General features: G+C 48.2%; 1 pseudogene; it reads left to right on the plus strand.

Moving 5' to 3' along the window:
* On the plus strand, positions 1–154 carry LOC148663958 (U1 spliceosomal RNA; annotated as a pseudogene).
* Positions 155–18,634: the final 18,480 nt, after the last annotated feature.

Raw genomic sequence — 18,634 nt, forward strand, 5'->3', positions numbered from 1 at the left:
AAAAGTTCTTAAAAATCGAAATCGAAATCGGTTCACCCAGAGCAAGGCTCGGCCATTGCACTCCAGCTGTGCTGACCCCTGCGAATTCCCCAAATGTGGGAATCTCGACTGCATAATTTCTGGTAGTGGGGGACTGTGTTCACGCTCTCCCCTGATGTGCTTGGTCCAATATCAGATACGGAAGAGTTACGACACCACGAGCTGCGATAGGATCCTAGTTCGAAAGGAGTCGATGCCACTGCTGGTTCCCGGTTTCTTTTAGTTAGAGGTCCGGAGAAGCATCTCAAGCTGGTTACACTTCTCTTTCCGGACATTCATTCCCTTTTCAAAGTCAGTTGTTTTGCTGTGGTCTGCATTATTTAGGCTGATTATCGAGGTTAGCCTTTATTTGGTCATGGGGGCCTCAGTACTGTGTGCTAATTCTAAAGACAGATTCACCTGTTTTCTGATTGCTAGGTTCTGTACCAGTGCAGACATGTCAAATAGTGAATGGCTGTACCTCTATTGTATCCGTGCTCAATGAATGAAACCAGTAATAAATGAATATATTTATATTTATAGGTTCTTTTCAGAACAAAAGACCAGTAGAGACGCGATTAACAAACCAAGCGCTAGCTTTATTTGTTAACAACCACACAAAACCAAACACGAGGAGACGGAACACGTACACATCTTTATGGTGGTAATTACTTAACAACACGCTATACTCTTATAAGACTACACAGGGCGCTAGAAATACTAGGACATTATTTACACAGGTAGGGTCAGCCGCTTTTCATCATGCTGACCCTCAGACTCTCCCCGGCTACCACTCCCAGCATGCCCAGCGGTACTACGAGGGCCTAGGGGCGCTTCCTCCTCACCACCAGGCGAGGGTGTTACACTGCCCCCACCTGAAGCGTCTGGCGTCTCGCCGACGTCGAGCACCCCCCTCAGGCTGTACTCGTACTCGGCTAACTGCTGCGGAACCCTGCGTGAGCGGCCGCTGCGCCGCGGTGATGGCTGGCGACCCATGGACGCCCCACTATCGGCCGGCTCAAGCCCCGGCTGCTCCTCTAGAGGTTCCCCACACGGCTCCTCCTCCCGGGCCCGGTAGGGGGCCAGGCGGTCTCAGTGCAGGACCACCACTCTACCCCGTGTTCGCAACCGGACACGGTAGCAGACCTCGCCCACCACCCCGAGTACCTCAGCGGGCCCCTCCCACGACGGCGCCATCTTAGGGCTGAGGCCTTTGCGGCGGCGCGGGTTGTACACTCAAACCGAGTCCCCGGGCTGGAAGGCAGGCCCCCTGCAGCGCAGGTCGTAGTACCGCTTCTACCGGACCCCCGCCTGTGTCAGGTGGGTCCGTGCAAAGCTGTGCACCCGCTGCATCCGCTGCCGCAGGTCCCACTCGTAGTCCGGTCCAGCCGGTGGTGCCGACCCGTCTCCGGGCGGCGGGCCGAAGACCAGGTCCACCGGGGTTCGCATTTCCCGGCCCAGCATGAGCGAGGCAGGGTGCACCCGGTGGATTCCTGGACCGCGGTCCTATACGCCCAGAGCGCAAGGGGGAGGTGGCGGTCCCAGTCCCGTTGGTGTAGGGACACCAGGGTGGCCAGCTGGGTGGCGAGCGTCCGATTAAACCGCTCCACCAACCCGTCGCTCTGGGGATGCAGCGGTGTGATCCCCAGGCGCTGGCACACTCTGGCGAAGACCTGGGACTCGAAGTTACGCCCCTGGTCACTGTGTAACTCCTCCGACACCCCCAGCCTGGCAAACATCCCCTCTAGCAGTGCATCGGCCACCGTGGGGGCACTCTGGTCCGGGAGGGCGTAGGCCTCCGGCCACTTCGTAAAATAATCCATGGCCACCAAGACGTAGCGGTTCCCGGCCTCGGTGCGCCGAAACGGGCCCAAAACTTCCACCCCCACCCGCTCCATAGGAGCCCCCACCTGGTGTTGTTGGAGGGGGGCCCGAGAGCGCTCGGGGGGACCCTTCTGCGCCACGCACACTGCACACGTTCGGCAGTACCGCTCCACGTCCCGGTGGCAAAGACCCCAATAAAAATGGCCTCGGAGACGCTGCAGGGTTTTTTTACCGCCGAAGTGCCCCACACCCGGCTGGCCGTGCACCGCTCGGAGCACCGCCCCGCAGAGCAACCGAGGCACCACCAGCTGCCACCGTACCTCGCCACTGGAGGGTACCCGCCACCCCCGGCGCAGCACCCCGTCCTTTACCTCCAAGGCCTCCCACAGGGCGCAGAGGGCCTTGACGGACTTCGAGTGCGGGGCGAGCTCCTCTCGCGTAGGCCGCACTCCTGCTGCCCTCCAGCGGAGCACCGGCCCCACGTCAGGATCAGCTGCCTGACGCTGCGCCAGGTCTGGCAGGCCCACCCCCAGCGGCCCCTCCCGGGCCATGGCCGCGGCGCTCACCCCCGCCACGGCGCGGACAGCCTCCTCACGCTGCTCCCGCCGGGCGCAGTGATGGCAGTCCGCGGCCTCGCAGGGGCGCCGCGAGAGAGCATCGGCATTGAGATGGCGAGACCCCGCACGGTGCACGACAGTGAAGTCGTACTCCTGCAGGATCTCTATCCATCGCGCCATCTGCCCCTCTGGCTCCTTAAAGTGGAGCAGCCAGGTGAGGGATGCATGGTCGGTCCTCAACCGGAACCGGGTCCCGAACAGGTACGGCCTGAAGTGGTGGACCGCCGCCATCACCGCCAGCAGCTCGCGACGGGTCACGCAGTAGTTCCGCTCAGGCCTAGTCAGAGCCCGACTATAGTAAGCCACTACGCGCTCCCCATCCGGCCCCTCCTGTGCCAACACCGCCCCCACCCCCGAGTCACTCGCGTCGGTGTCGAGAATATACGGCAACCGCGGGTCGGGGTAGGCCAGCACGGGGGCCCCCACCAGAGCTTCACGCAACCAGCCAAAGGCAGTCTCACAGCCCGAGTCCCAGTCAAAACGGCGGCCCTTGTTGGTGAGGCGGTGCAGTGGGGCAGCGATGCTGGCAAAGTCCCGGACGAACCTCCGATAGTACGAGGCCAACCCCAGAAAGCTGCGGAGCTCCGCGATGGTGCAAGGAGTCGGCCAGCCCCTCACTGCGGCGACCTTACCTGGGTCCGTAGCCACCCCTCGCGGTCCAACAACATGTCCCAGGAAGGTCACCTCCCGCCGCAGGAGCTCGCACTTGCGGGGGTTGAGCCTCAGGCCAGCACGGCGGATGCAGGCCAGCACCGCCTGGAGGTTCGTCAAGGCCTGGTCGAAACTCCGTGCATGAACCAGCAGATCGTCCAGATACAACACACACTGGTTCCGCGGGACCGATGCCAGCACCCTCTCCATCAGCCTCTCGAACGTCGCCGGGGCATTGCACAGGCCAAAAGGCATGACAGTAAACTGCCAGAGGCCCTGGCCGATGGAAAAGGCCGTCTTCGGGCGAGCATCGGGAGCAAGCGGTACCTGCCAGTAGCCGCAGCGGAGGACCAGGGAGCTGAACCAGGTCGACCCGGTGATGTAGTCCAGGGCGTCATCTATCCTCGGCAGGGGGTAGGAATCTTTCCGGGTGACCTCGTTCAGCTTGCGGTAGTTGACGCAGAACCTCCACGAGCCGTCTTTTTTTTTAACCAGTACGGCTGGCGCCGACCACGGGCTCGCGGAGGGCTCAATCACCCCCGCTGCGGCCATCTCCCGGATCTTTTCCTCGGCGGCGGTCCGCTTGGCGTGGACCATGCGTCCCGGTGGGATGCGGATGGGCCGAGCGTCGCCGGTGTTGATCTCGTGTTGGACCAGGGCACTGCGGGTGCAGTCCTCATCCCTCGCCGCAAAGAGGTCTTTGTTCTGGGCGAGTAGCTCCTGGAGCCGCTGCCGCTGGTCCTGATCGAGGCCCTCGCAGCTCCGCTGGAAGAGGTCCTCAACGGCACGCCTCGCTTCCACGCAACGCTCGGCCCCCACCGCCGCCCTGTCTGGCCCCCCGGCCGACTCAGGGGCAGGATCCGGCACGCTCGCTCCCCGGCTCGCAGGCCTGGTCTGCCCCGGCGACTGACGCCGCCGCCGCCGCCGCCTCTTGTTCCCCCGGCTCCGGCAAGCCCGCGTCCCTCGGCCTTCGCCGGACCTGCCCTCCACCAGGTGCAGTCGCTCCCCCTGCCACACCAACTCCTGCCGGTCCAAGTCCAACCTGGCCCCCACTCGCTGCAGTAGGTCCAGCCCCAGAATGCAGTCCTCCTGGATGGGTGCAAGGTAGCAGGGGTGGCGCACCGTCGCTGCACCCAGACGGAAGGCAAGCACCCGTTTCCCCTGGACTGCAGCGAGCTGTCCCGTCACGGTCCTCAGCCGCAGGCCGGAGGCCGGAGGCCTCCCATCCTGGGGGGTTGGTGTCCTCGGTGTCGGGGAGGACGCCCGGCCGGAGTAGGGTTACTGATGAACCGGTGTCGAGTAGGGCCAGGCAGGGTTGGTCCTCAATCCGGCAGTGGAGGTAGAGGCCCCGGCTACAGCCGACTCGCCCCACGGTGGCGTGAGGGGCGCCGGTTTTTACAGCGCTCTCCGGAGCGGGGGTTGAGGTGTTCAAAGGGCGGCCTTCCCCGCGCTGAGCCGCCCCGTTCCTGTTTCCCGACGCCGATCGGGGAGAGCGAGGTTCGGGTGCCCGGCAGAACCGGGCTCGGTGTCCTCTCTTCCCGCAGCGGTTGCAAATCAGCGTGTGGGGCTGTTCCGCGGCGGTCGCTGCACGGGCTGGCTCCTCTTCCCCCTCGCTGGATTCCTCCTTCGCCGTCTCGGTCAGCCGGCAGGGCGCACTGCGTCTGCTGGCGCTTCCAGTCACCCCGAACACTACCTCAGCCCGTGTAGCAAGGGCCAAGGCCTGCTCTAGCGATGTTGGCGTGGCCAGCTGCACGTGGCGCCGCAGCTCCTCAGGCGAGAGGGCCTTGAGAAAGGCCTGGAGAGCCATCTCCCGCTGCGCCTCCCGGGGGAAAGTTGGGTATCCTCGGCGGGCGAGGAACATGACATCCGCGGCGACCGGGCCCAGTCGCTCTCCTGGTCGGCGCCGCCGCAGGGCCAGCCTCTCCCGCATCAAGTCCGGCGCCTCCTCTACACCGAAGCGCAGCTGGAGGGCTGCTGCCAGCGCCGTGTAGTCGCCTCTGTCCTCCTCCGGGACGTCCAGGAGCACCTGGCAGGCCGCTCCTTCCAGCGCCGCCGCCAGGTGGCCGGCCATCTCCGCCCGGCTCCAGCCATTCGTCCAGGCCGCGAGCTGGAACTGCGCCTCATAGGTCTCCCAAGGCGCTTCACCATCGTAGCGACCTGGTCGCACCCGCACCGATGGGTGTGGGAATCGCTGATCGGCTCCGGCAGGGAGGGCATCCTCTCTCCGGGGCGGCCGCCCCAATTCTACTGGCGGGACCACTACTGGGTAGCCCTGGTAAGGGCTGTGGCCACCTGTCGCACCCAGGAGTTGCTCAGGCTCCCTATGTGCGCCACCGATGGGTTCTGCGACTTTCAGCGTCAGCCGGCGCTTTACGGAATCGGGTAGTGTCTGCCACGAGTTGTTCATTCTGCCCGCTTCTGACACCAATGTAGCGTTAGCAGGTTTTTTTTCAGAACTAAAGAACAGTGGAGACGCGATTAACCAAGCACTGACTTTATTTAACAACCACACCAAAACCAAACACACGATCTACACACACATGAGGAGACTGACGAACACGTACACACTTAGGGTGGTAATTATCTAACAACACACTCTACTTTTACAGGACTACACAGGGCACTAGAATTACTAGGACATTATTTACACAGGTAGGGTCAGCCGCTGGTCATCGTGCTGACCCTCAGACTCCTCCCGGCTACCACTCCCATCATGCCCAGCGGTACTACGAGCGCCTAGGGGCGCTTCCTCCTCACCACCAGGCGAGGGCGTTACAATACAATGACACTTTATGAAAAACGATTACACAAAGGTATTCGGGTTTGCTTGAAGCTTTAAAAAAAAGTGATCTGAAACTACCCAGCTTACAATCTCTGAGGTAGTTGTCACTAAACTCGGACGTGATGTGCCACACATGTGCCATGTGCCTTTACTTTTGTAAAAAACTGGTATCGGGAAAATTAAAGTCGAAACCCAAAACAGTAACATATTTAAGAGTAAATGCCTCCTAATAGCTAGCAAGCGCTCCTAGTTAGCAAAGTTGTTTGTGTCCCAGCCTGTCACGCGGGAAACCGGGGTTTGATTACCGACGGGGAGACAGCTAGTTTTTTTATGATCAGATTCCAGTCTTTAATGCTGTGTGTGAGAGTTTACGTAACTTTCCTTTTCTCACATTTTCTGACGACTATTCCGAAGGAGCGCCCTATCAACTCCTAATACTTTTCAAAAATCTGCCTGCATGTTTGATTAGTTTTGTTTTACTTAGAAAAAGTTCAATATTGATCATAACTAAAGAAAATTATGATCAGAAACAAAAACAAAATGTTGAAGATGCAACTCGATCTTGAATCAGAGCTGGGTGACATGGGCTTCTGTTCTGATATGGTTGTACGAGAAACAGGAGGAATCTCTTCTCTCCTATGGAACATGAGCTGAATCAGGAATGAGACATGTCATATATCAACGCATGACCTACATCGTAAAGCAATAATTCTACATTTAACTTGTCCTGCACTGATCAGACTAATTGAAATGGTCTGATTCAGAGCCTGTGCAGCTCGTGCTAATACAACAACGACAGTATTGAACCCTCAGCACCATACTGACTACTGAGCACAAGTTCAGCTGCTCTCCAGCTTTGTTACGCACGTTTTTTTATTGCAAATGGAGCTGATCTCCAGACAGTACAGTGTTAGTCAGCAGCCTCTACTAGTAATACATCGCCCCTGTCCAAAATCTCTAGGTAAAAAAAACACATTTTATATATTTGTCTGTTTAAAGATATAATCTCTTTAAAAAAGACAAAGGGTTTGTGTGTCAATTGTTTCGAATTAATTTCGAACGCAAAGAAAAGTAGTTTTCTTCCAAGAAATCACACATTTGTCGCATCCTCCATACTATACTTCTCTCTTGTAGTAGTAAAGCATTTTGATTTGAACTGAACAATATATTAAATGTTTCATCTATACACTTACGATTAACATAGGCAGCCTTGAACGGATTGCGGAAATCAAATATACAGATGGATTCAGAGTGTGCTTTCCAACTTTTGTGTAACATTTTCCTTTGATAGGTCGGAGTTGTTTTTAAAATCTGGATTAAATAAAAAGAGGTGACGTCAGTGTAAAACAGCTTTCCTTCATGGGGAACAACGGTTGTGTTCCATATTTCTAATTATTTTGGTTTCAAGATAGCAATTTAGTATGAAACATAAAACCCAGCTGGATAAATCTGTTACACGTCATTTACAATGGTCTTTCAACTAATAGCCCGTGCAGGGATCAAACCCCAACTGTTGGTATGAGTTGCGTAAGGCTCTGCAACATGCAGATGAGAAACTAACCTCCGCTTCTTCATTATATACACAGTGAGCTATATATGCGGGCTTACTGCCCCCTACGGGCTCTGTATTTGATTGCGGTACAAGACCGGCCATGGAGAAATGAAGTGAAGAGGGTGTGTTCATTAAAAGGCTCATAGCGTCCCAGGGAGGTCTCAAACCACCACCCTTTTGGTTAACAACTGAGCCACAAAGACTCATGTACAGCTTAACACTTCTCGGTCTCAGTGAAAGTGATACACTCCATCTTAAAGGAAAATCGCCAACAGTGGCCGATATCTATTGGAGTTTTTTTCATTCTATACTGCAAAGGGATGGACATATAAGGTCAGCAGGCTTGGGGAATTGGACCTTATGGTGAAGGCTGCGGGCTCAGCATCAGCAGAACCTTATCAGTATCGGTTGACTCCGATATACTTTGACAACTTAACTTCTGGATTTAGAGACATTTACCTTAGTGTCGGTATACTAAGATGTTTTGGTAACGAGGAAGGAGGGACAAAGCAAATTCGCAGAATGTGTGCTATTTTTAGTCCTCACATGCCAGAGGGTCAATATTAAAAAAAAAATGTAACAGTATAATCTCTTGTACTTCACAATTTAATAGTGTCTGTTACATTGTGTCTCACACCTCAGTGTCAGAATTGTGAGACGAGTTTGTAATCAGGAGGGAGGGCCATAGCAATTCAGCAGAAATTGCATTCATCTTTTCCCAATGCATTCTCACATGCCATTTTCTCACATGCCATGCTCAGAGGGTCATATTTTTAAAATGGTATCATAAAATGTCCTGAAGTTCAGGATTTTGACAGTCTGTTATATTGTGTCTCACACCTTGATGTCAGAAATATGAGACGATTTTAAAATCAGGAGGGAGGGCCCTAGAAATATAGCAAACATTGCATTTACCATTTGACAATGTATTCTCTCATGCCATGTTCAGAGGGTTGTATTTAAAAAACGGTACAGTACAATGTCCTGAAGTTCAGGATTTTGATAGTCTTTTCCATTGTCTCTCACACATCTGTGTCAGAATTTTTATAACCAGGAGGTAGGTTCGATCACCCTCTGCTCATCCTCAGTTAACCATATAGTCTCATATACCATGTTCTAAATGTCCCATTTAAAACTGCTATATTAAAATTTCTTGTAAAATGCAAGAGTTTGAGTCTTTTTATGATCAGAAGGCAAGGTCGTGGAAAATATGCAGAAAGTGCCAGTGAATTTACGTTTTGCCTTTGTCTTATTTACTCGTGGTATAACATGCCAGTTTGTTTTATTGTGAGTTGTGTTTCTGAAATGTGTTTCTTACAAAAATGCAATTTGGACAGTCTCTACTTACATATTCCCCTTTACTGGGGAAATGTACAGTAATACATCCGGATAAGTATTTTTTAAAATGACTGTAGAGAGCCATCTACAGGCGAAAGACGACATAACATCACAGCAGTAGCATTTAAGATGGAACGAAAAACACAAAGCAGCAGCTGGCGAATAAGAAGCCAACTTCAGCCTCGTTAATGCAATAGCATTAGGTGAGGTGGAAAAATATTTCTTGCTCTGAACCTTAACATTTTTATAGGAGGTGTTCTAGGACCTCTTGCCTCAGAAAAAAAACTGCCAGTACATCACTTATTTCTACTCCATCAATAGCAGCAGTGTTATCAGTACTGAGCCCTAAATGTAGGTCCTATCATCATATAAAAAGTCGAAAGTATCGACTGCATTCAACTGATAAAATGTATCTTCTATGAGAGTTATATCTTTATCCAAAATACATCGGAAACAAATTTGCACGTTTTTTGGGGGGGATCCTGAAGACTGAGACTCAAAACTTTTTTTTCCTTCTCTCCAGGAGGAAGGATTATTCAGATGCAAACATTGTCCCAAAATCGATGTACTTTTCAATGATATTCAAATCCTCAAATTCTTCATCTGAATGTCGATATTGAAATATGATATCGTACAAATTGTGGTTTTCTTTTTAAAGCAAATTTTATGCTTTAAATTAAATAAATTGTATTTATTATGAATGTGCCAGAATTTTTTCAGTACTTTAGAGGGTTCTGCCATTTTAGATGTTATGCTGTTCCTGTCTGATTTATCAAATGTGTCATTTAAATCTCCCGTCATTTCTATATCAGCCTGAAGGCCTTGAAGTAAAGATTGCAATTCATCCAAAAAAAGTTTCCCACTGGTGATACATACAAGGAAATGAATGTACATTTCCCCCCCAAATCAACAAATTTAAAATCAAATACCTCCCTCATCTGCAGGTGGAGAGAATAATCTCAGAATAAATACAGGTTTCAAAGTCAGGAGCATTGATAGTCCTATTTTAAAATGACACTAAAATGCTCACAATATATTAAAAAGCTCTGTAAAATAATAAAAAAATTAAAAAAGGTAAAAAGAAATAATACACAGTTATAAAGCTCAGGAATTATCAATGGGAACTTACAATGGGTTGATATGATTTAAAAAATAAAATATTTGAAAAAATCCACTTGCAATATGCTAAAAATGGCAAGAATACTTAAAACAGGTTTTAAAATTTAAAAAAAATAAATAAAACAAGTTAAAAATAAATACTAAATGGGTTTAAAATTCAGGAATGTGATTGGTCAGATGCTTACAATGAGTGTTGCTGGTGTTTCGTGTGATTTACTGAAATGAAAAAATATTCAATTTAAAAAAGGCAAGAGCTCGTATGAAAAAAAAGTTCTTAAGTATCTTTGTTGTAAGAGCTGCACCAGAACTAGTGTATTCATATACATCAGAAAAGTAGCTGAACTTGACTGGTTTCTATTCAGTTATATGCATTGGGGATGAAAAGGAGACTTACATGGATTTTATTAGGTTTTAGGAATCAGAACATTTATTTTTACACATCTATGCCTACGAGGAGAAATAACTTCCTGCTTTCAGCGCTTTTATTGTTTCTGCTTGTAACCTCGAACAGAGAAACCTAGTACTGACTCACAGAAACGCCCTGGAGTTTCTGTGTTTCTGGGATTTAAGAGGGATGTACTGTATGAAGACAGTAAAGGGAGTTTTTTTTTCCCGCTGTAGAGTATGAAGGCGGTTTGATGAGTCTGGAGGGAGGAGACGCGCATTCCGCACGGGGAGCACAGAACAACGAGTTTCACCTGCAGCTCGCCGAGTCCTGTCCTATATAACCGCTGAGCCTGGGACACACTGAGTCTCTAACCAGTGTTCGAGATGTAAAGGGTTAAACCCAGAAGTCGAGAGTGGAGTTTTTGTATAAGTGTAAGATTAAGGGAATAGGGTTTTGGTGGGTTTGGTGCACAGCAGAGGTTTTGGTTTAGGTTTACTTTGCTTTTGACACATTTGTAACGGCCATGGCGGCCTGTAGGGTCGGCATGCACCGTTACTTTTGTTCACTTTTGGTGTATAAGGGTGGTGAGGGTTCGGCTCACTCGGGTGATATTTCACGGTTGGACTTTTCAAGGAAGGTGTTACAGAAAGGATTAAGGCATTAGATGTCAAATGCTTAATCACTTTGCTGAAGGGAATTGGTTTTGACATTAGTTTCAATCGGCAAAGTTACTGGAACAATTTTGGATAAAAATAGAGTAGAAAAAAAGATGTGGGCCTGATTAGAATGTTTGAATGGCAGAAGCTGATGGATCTTTCTAATGTGGTGTGAGCCTGGTCAGTACCTGGATGGGAGACCTCCTGGGAAAAACCAAGGTTGCTGCTGGAAGAGGTGTTAGTGGGGCCAGCAGGGGGCACTCACCCTGTGGTCTGTGTGGGTCCTAATGCCCCAGTATAGTGACGGGGACACTGGACTGTAAACAGGCGCCGTCCTTCGGATGAGATGTAAAACCGAGGTCCTGACTCTCTGTGGTCATTAAAAATCCCAGGGCGTTTCTCGAAAAGAGTAGGGGTGTAACCCCGGTGTCCTGGCCAAATTTCCAATTGGCCCTCACCAATCATGGCCTCCTAATAACCCCCCCCTATGAATTGGCTACATTCCTCTGCTTTCCTCCCCACTGATAGCTGATGTGTGGTGAGCGTTCTGGCGCACTATGGCTGCCGTCGCATCATCCAGGTGGATGCTGCACATTGGTGGTAGTGGAGGGGAGTCCCCATTACCTGTAAAGCGCTTTGAGTGGAGTGTCCAGAAAAGCACTGTATAAGTGTAAGCAATTATTATTAATTAATAGGACTGTGATTGTTCGCATGTTTAATGAGATGGTGATGAAGGAAGATGTTGTGACATGGTTGTCTAAGTATTGTTTAGTGAAAGGTGAGCTTCAGAAAGTCTTGGATGATGATGGCATCTGGAACTGTGCATGGAGAGTACCTGTTTCATTGCATGAAGACAAAAAATGGTTATGGTGGATTTAAACACATTCCTTCTTTGATTGGATTAGGTGAAAATAGAGGCCTTGTGTTCTACCAAGGGCAGCCAAAACCGTGCAGGAGATGTGGGGAGCTGGGTCACTTTGTGGATGCCTGTACAAAGGTGGTGTGTGGTAAGCGCAAGGAAATTGGACATGCATATACTGAATGTACAAGCGCGAGAAAATGTAATCTCTGTGAGTGTGAAGGTCATGTGTTTAAAGACTGTCCAAATTCCTTTGCAAATAGAACAAAACTGGGAAGACCAATGACAAAACAGGAAGAGTTTGAAGAGGCATTTAGGGCTGGAGCAGTGGTTATGGATCAGGAACTGGATGTGGTTGATGTTGAAGAAAGTGGTGAAAAAGAGAGCGAGGGTTCAGAATGGAGTGAAGGGGATGAGGGGGAGGTAAAAGAGAATGATGATGTTGCAAAAAGTGAGGTGGAATCTGAATTGATTGGTAGCATCTCTTCCAATAGCCTGCCACCTGTGGAGACTGAAAGTGCTCAAATGAAATGTACAGAACAGAGGGTGCACTCTAAAAGAGACATTGGATTTAGAAAATGATTGAACTCCGAGTAGAAGAGTGAGGGAAGATCATTTTCCGAGTCCTCAGGTAGGTTCTCCCATGGGTTTAGATGTCTCCAATATATGTGATCTTACTGACCAAGCTTTAGAACCAAAGACTCAAGGAGGGCAGGTGGTGAAATATCCTATGGATTGTGGGGGTGGTGGAGGAGGAGACAATTAAAGCAAAAGGGGGGGGGGGAGGCCTGTTGGGTAGGTGTCACCTACTGAACGATTGTAGCCAGAGCTTTTAGTCTCCCCTGGTCCTACTTTAAGTATGGCTCTTAATATTGTGTCAATAAATGTGAGAAGCATTCGCTCCAAGTTAAGGGCAAGGACTATACTATCATTTGTGAGGAAGGTAAATGCTGATATTGTGTTGTTACAGGAGTGTGGGTTACCCTTTAAAACTGCTATAAGGATATGGAAGAACTGGGGACATTGGGCCCATCAATCTGGAGTGGGTCCAAAGAAAATAAATCTGACGGTATAGCTGTTCTAATTAAAAATAAGATGGTAGAGGTACGTCAGCACCCTGTAATGAAACCAGGGAGAGCACTGGTGGTGTATCTGGGTTTCATGAATGTCTAATTTAAACTCTTAAATATATATTGTCTGAGTTGCTCACATGACAGATATGTCCTAATTCAGGAACTGAGTATATTTATTGGGATGGGAACCAGTGGTTTTAGCTGGGGATTTTAATTCTCTTTTAGAAAGAGAAGGCAGAATGAGGGGCGAGAGACGGGTCCAATTTGATAAATCATCAATATTATTGCAAACATTATGTAAAGATTTTAAACTGAAAGATGGCTTCAAACTTCATAGTCAGGGGAGGGCAGGTTTCACATGGCACTAGTCTAATGGGACCCAAGCCTCACGCATTTTGTTTTGATACTTGCAAGACCACAGGCCTAACCCCTGTTTTTTTTTCTCTGACCACTGTCTGCTGTCATGTACAATTTTTATTCCAACGGCTGTTACTGTGGGGAAGGGTGTGTGGAAGCTCGATATTTTGCTTCTGGAAGGTGAGGAAGTGACACACAGGTTCAGGGAAAGATATAAGGAATGGCAGTCTTTGTATGACCTGTTTGGCACAAGAGCACAGTGGCCGACCCTGCGCTCTGACCCCCAGCTTCCCTCCCTGTCTGTGTGTCTCATGGAGTTAGAAAGACTACAAGCTGTGCAAACTTCCAAATCTGTAACATAATTTCAAGGGTGTATGATAGATCATTCACAAGATCAAATGGCTGTTTATTATTGTAAGAACTGTAGTTCACTACTGTTCTTTTGACTCTTGAGCTTGCATTATACAGCCGTTGAGTGCATTTAGAACCTAAGAGATATCCAACTGATTCAACCTGTCTGATGAATGTTAAATGGGTTGTGACTTTTGGCAAAGTTTTTTGCAACATTATTTGTTTCATGAATACCATTCATCTCTATAACAATTTTCCTGTACCCTGAACATATGTTTTAAATTGCTTGATCCCATTTGGTGCAACCTTTCCGTTGTACTCTTAATGTGTTGTTTGCATTAGGAGTGTGTTAAATAAGCAGAAAAGAAGCCCGTTTCTTCTACTGCTTCTGATCTTATACAGTGGTCAGAATCTCTCATCCAAAAGCTGATGAGTGGGAGGGGGGGAAATTAGTGCGTAAAAAAACATTAAAGAGCATAAGGGTTTTCATCACATGGACTTGTTTGACTGTTTAGGATTAATGTTTCGGTGCCAGATCAGTTAAAGGACAACAACCAGAAACACTGTTTCTCAGAATGAACGCATTCTCCTTCAATAATCTTTTTTACCAACAGGTGAGTGGAGTTGCCATGGGCACCAGAATGGGACCCAGCTATGCCAATATCTTTGTTGGCTGGGTAGAAGAACGCTTCTTCGCTTCCTACACTGGCTATGTCCCTGACCTCTACAAGCGATATATTGATGACTGCGTCAGTGCCGCCACATGCTCCAACGATCAGCTTAAGTGCTTCCTGCACCATTTCACCAACTTCCACCTGTCCCTCAAATATATGGTTAACATATCTTCCACTACTCTTCCGTTTCTGGACATCAACTTCTCCATCAACTACCCCAGACTCTCCACTTCTGTTTATTACAAACCCACGGATTCACACAGCTATCTCTTGTTTTCACCCCAAACATACTAAAAATTCTCTCCCTTTTTCACAGTTCCTTCGGCTACAACAAGTATGCAGTGACGACATCGACTTCCAGAATCAAACCCTCAAAATCTACTCCTTTTTCATCAACAGAGGATACCCCAGCAGTGTTATTGACAGGGCCCTTGCCCGAGCCAAAAACACCCCTCGGACCATCAACCCATTCAGGAACTCCCACCATAACAACCGCATTCCTTTGGTGCTTCCCTAACACACTTCCTATCCCCAGGACTGTTAACGACAACTTTTCCATCCTACAGGATGATCCCTCCATTGGGGCCCTCTTTTCTGACCGCCCCATCATCTCATATCGGCAATCACCTAATCTGCGCAACCTTCGTGTTCACAGCTCCCTTGACCGCTCTCAGCAACCATCCACACCAGGTACTTTCCCCTGCAACAGAGCTCGCTGTATCGCCTGCAAGTACACATCCAACACCACACTCATTCAAGGCCCCTCAGGACAATTCTGGATCACCCAGATGGCATCTTGTACCTCCAGCAACCTTATTTACTGTATCTCTTGCAGTAAATGCCCAGTTTCTCTCTATATTGGAGAAACAGGAAGGAGACTTGGAGACCGCTTCAGAGAACATGTCAGGGCTGTGAAGATTGAAGATCTCTCCAAAAACCACTGTTTCTCATTTCACCTCTGATGGCCATGACCACTCTAATCTCTATGTATGTGTTCTCAAAGATGGTTTTCTGAACTGATAAATTAGTAAGACTACTGAAACCAAACTTATCCTGCAGCTAGGATCACACCTTCCCCCTTCTCTAAACGACAGACTACTATTCTACTAAGTTTTTCTCCATTCATTGGAAGTTTCATTTCACACCTCTCAACACCTTTTCTGACTTCACACCTCTTGATTGGCCTCTCTTTCTGTCCCCTGCTCCCGCCTCTCACCCCTCCTCCCTCCCAGCCTTTGTTCTCCCACTACATTACCTTTGCCTACTGCCTTCTCTCTCTCACACCTGAAGAATGCTCCACGGCCGAAACATTGTTTTCTCTCTTCTTTTTTTCAGCATGGAATAAACCTATTACTTGTTCCTTAACAACCGGAAACAATATCTTCGGTCTTTCCAGAGCTGTAAGTAGTCATTCCAAGTTTATTAACTTGTCTCTGTGCTTGTATGTACTCTTCAATAGCCACCGATGTTATTTACAGCAACTATTTTTAAAAATAAATTAGCATTTTTTTGGACTTCCTTTAAAGAATTGGCACATTTGGCAGAGCGGTGGCTCTGTGGCTAAGGATCTGCACCTGTGGCTGGAAGGTTGCTGGTTTACATCCCACAGTCGGCAGAGGAATCCTACTGTCACGGACGTCCAAAGGGACTCACCGTGGGGAGCAGGAGAGCGGAAAAAGACCCATATGCGTAGTGGCAAGACGGGAAAAAGGCCCGGGCTCATTAGTGCAAAGAGTTCAGGAATGCCGTATAGAAACCTATGCCCTCAGGGAGCGGACGTGGGGCGCCCTGGTGCTAGGCGGGTCTCAGGACATCCGAACGTCAATGCTGAGTGAGGACAGAGTGCAAGACCCAGAATATATAGCCCAAGGGAAAGAGAAAGACCAGAAGGACAGCAGACCGGAAACTAGGGACGGGACAGGGCTGACACCTACTCCATTGGGCTCCTGAACAAGGCCCTTAACCCCAACTGCTCCAGGGGTGCCGTATAAATGGCTGACCCTGTGCTCTGACCCCCAGCTTCTCTCCCTGTATGTGTATCTCAAGGAGAGCAAGCTGGGGTATGCAAAATAGGAATTCCTAATGCAAGAAATTGTATATGGTCAAAACAGTGATCATATCTTATTGGCACATGGTAATCTCCAAGGAACGAGTAATAGGTTTATTCCATGCTGAAAAGAGAAGAAGAAAACACAATGTTTTGACCATGGAGACTTCTTCAGTTATGATTTGATTTTTTACAATCATACCCACACAAACTTTGGAATTTTTAAAAATCTTGCAAACACAACCCAGATATGTTGACTTTTAAAAAACAAAAACAATTTGGGGGTATTTTTTTTAAAGAAACACATACTTCTTTTCTAGTATTTTTTATGTGGCTTTGACTGCCAGAAATCCTCAGTGAAAAGGTATGCAGATCCTATGCAGATGCAGGAGCAAGTAGTTATTGAGACAGGCGAACAATCCAGAACGTCAGGTGAGATTGTTAGGTGAAAGGTAGATCGAAATACTTGAAGTACAGAGAGAAGCAAACAATCCAAATCGGAAGGTGAGGTCCAAGGTCCAGAGGCAAAAGGGAGTTCAGTAACCAGTAAGCGATATTCAGAGTAAACGCGAGGTAGAGCTCTCAAAGAGAAGACTCAATACCGAGTAGCGGGAAGCGGGTTTGGATGGTTAAAAGAGTGCTGCTTGCCGCACAGTAGAGCATGTGCTGGTGGATTAACACATGTTATTATTAACCCGCTGCTGGTACTGGTTAGTTATTTTGTGAGTTGATCTCCCCGGGCTGGTGGTCGTGACATTGACAGAATGCTGTTTTGTGATTGATGCTATATCAAAATATAGGGTCCCTCAAAAATTAAACACAGAAATAAAAACATTTAATGGACTTGTACATCTGTTGGGTATTGAATTTCAATTATGTTTCCACTTCATTCAGATGTGTTCCCTATTTTTCAGATTGTTGGCAATGCCACATGTTAAAGGAGGACAGAGAAGTAGGAGGCCAGAGCTGTGGTCAAGGGCTGGTGGAGTAGGGAGTGAGATCAAAGAATTTCTGAAGTTTTCTAAGATAGAAAAAAAAATTAGGTGGCATGACAATACAGTATGTGGTCAACACTGTCAAACAGAGTCCTTGGAGAGGATTACTCCAGCAACAGGAAATGGTTATTAGTGATTTGGCATGAAGATAGAAAAAAAGTAAGAATCCAAGTGCTTAGGGCGCAGAAGGGGGTGAGTATTGGTAAGGATTCAAAACCAGATGACAGTACACAATCTATAGTCAATATTTCAAGTCAAAGTGAGGGACATAGTTTGGAAGGCAACACAGAGCTCAGGAGTTCATCAGGAGATACAGAAGATGCATGGGCTGCACACGGCAGCACAGACAGTGGTGACATGTTTGAAGGAGAAAAAATCTGTGTAGAATCAGAAAAAAAGCCTGAAGAGCACAGTGAATATTCCCAGGGGGCAAGCTCGTCTGGGACGTCACCTCAGGATAAAAGGGGATTAAGAAAGATTGTCTGTGCCTAAAACTTTCCAAGTATGTCTGAAGACTGAACAATGGAGAATAATACCACCTTTAAAAGGTACATCTAAACTAAGATGATCATGGACCCATATCTTATATAGAGAGTTCAGGAAGATAAATCCTTGCTGCCCAATAGCCTTCAAATACCAATACATCAGGAAAGAGAACAGCAGAAAAAAAACTCTTATAATTAAAGCAGTCTGTACTTTCAGTTCCTACCTTCAGTACCTTCAGTTCAGTACTTTCAATTCCTGTAATGTAAAATACACAATGACAACAAGACACAAACCAATGGGCAATGATGACATCACAATTGATGTTGTACGAGTAGGGCAAATACAACACAGTGAAAGGGAAACACAATTTCGACTGGCACGTCAGCCTTATCGTTGAAAGATTGCCCGTGCCCTCACAAAAGGAATCAGCAATGTGTACTACAGGCAGCTGAACAGAACTCCGCTTGCTGAAATTGCAGCAGCCAATTTATCTAGGGCTCACAAGCAAGTATTAAACTTGCTCGGCAAGTTCGGCATTTCATTTAGTCTGCGGAAACATCGTATCGGAATGAACTGCCCGAGATAAAAGAGTAATTGCGGCTTCCGGTTGTTTTTACAGAGCATTGCGTTGTTCTGTTCATGCTGACTACACGCTTAAAAGTAGTCATTTATTGCAAGCGTTGCTTTTCCAGGTTTTTCTGAAATTCCTCGCATTTGAGCCAGTACTAAAACATTTCATTCCCGTCGCTGAATACATCGTGGAAACGGTATTTACAACGGAATGCTGTCACACATGAAACCTTTTCGTTATTCGGTTCTGAAGTTTGAAAATGAAAATAAAACGGGG

The sequence above is a fragment of the Lepisosteus platostomus genome, chromosome 5, assembly GCF_059453375.1.
Source record: "Lepisosteus platostomus isolate fLepPlt1 chromosome 5, fLepPlt1.hap1, whole genome shotgun sequence".
NCBI lineage: Eukaryota > Metazoa > Chordata > Actinopteri > Semionotiformes > Lepisosteidae > Lepisosteus > Lepisosteus platostomus.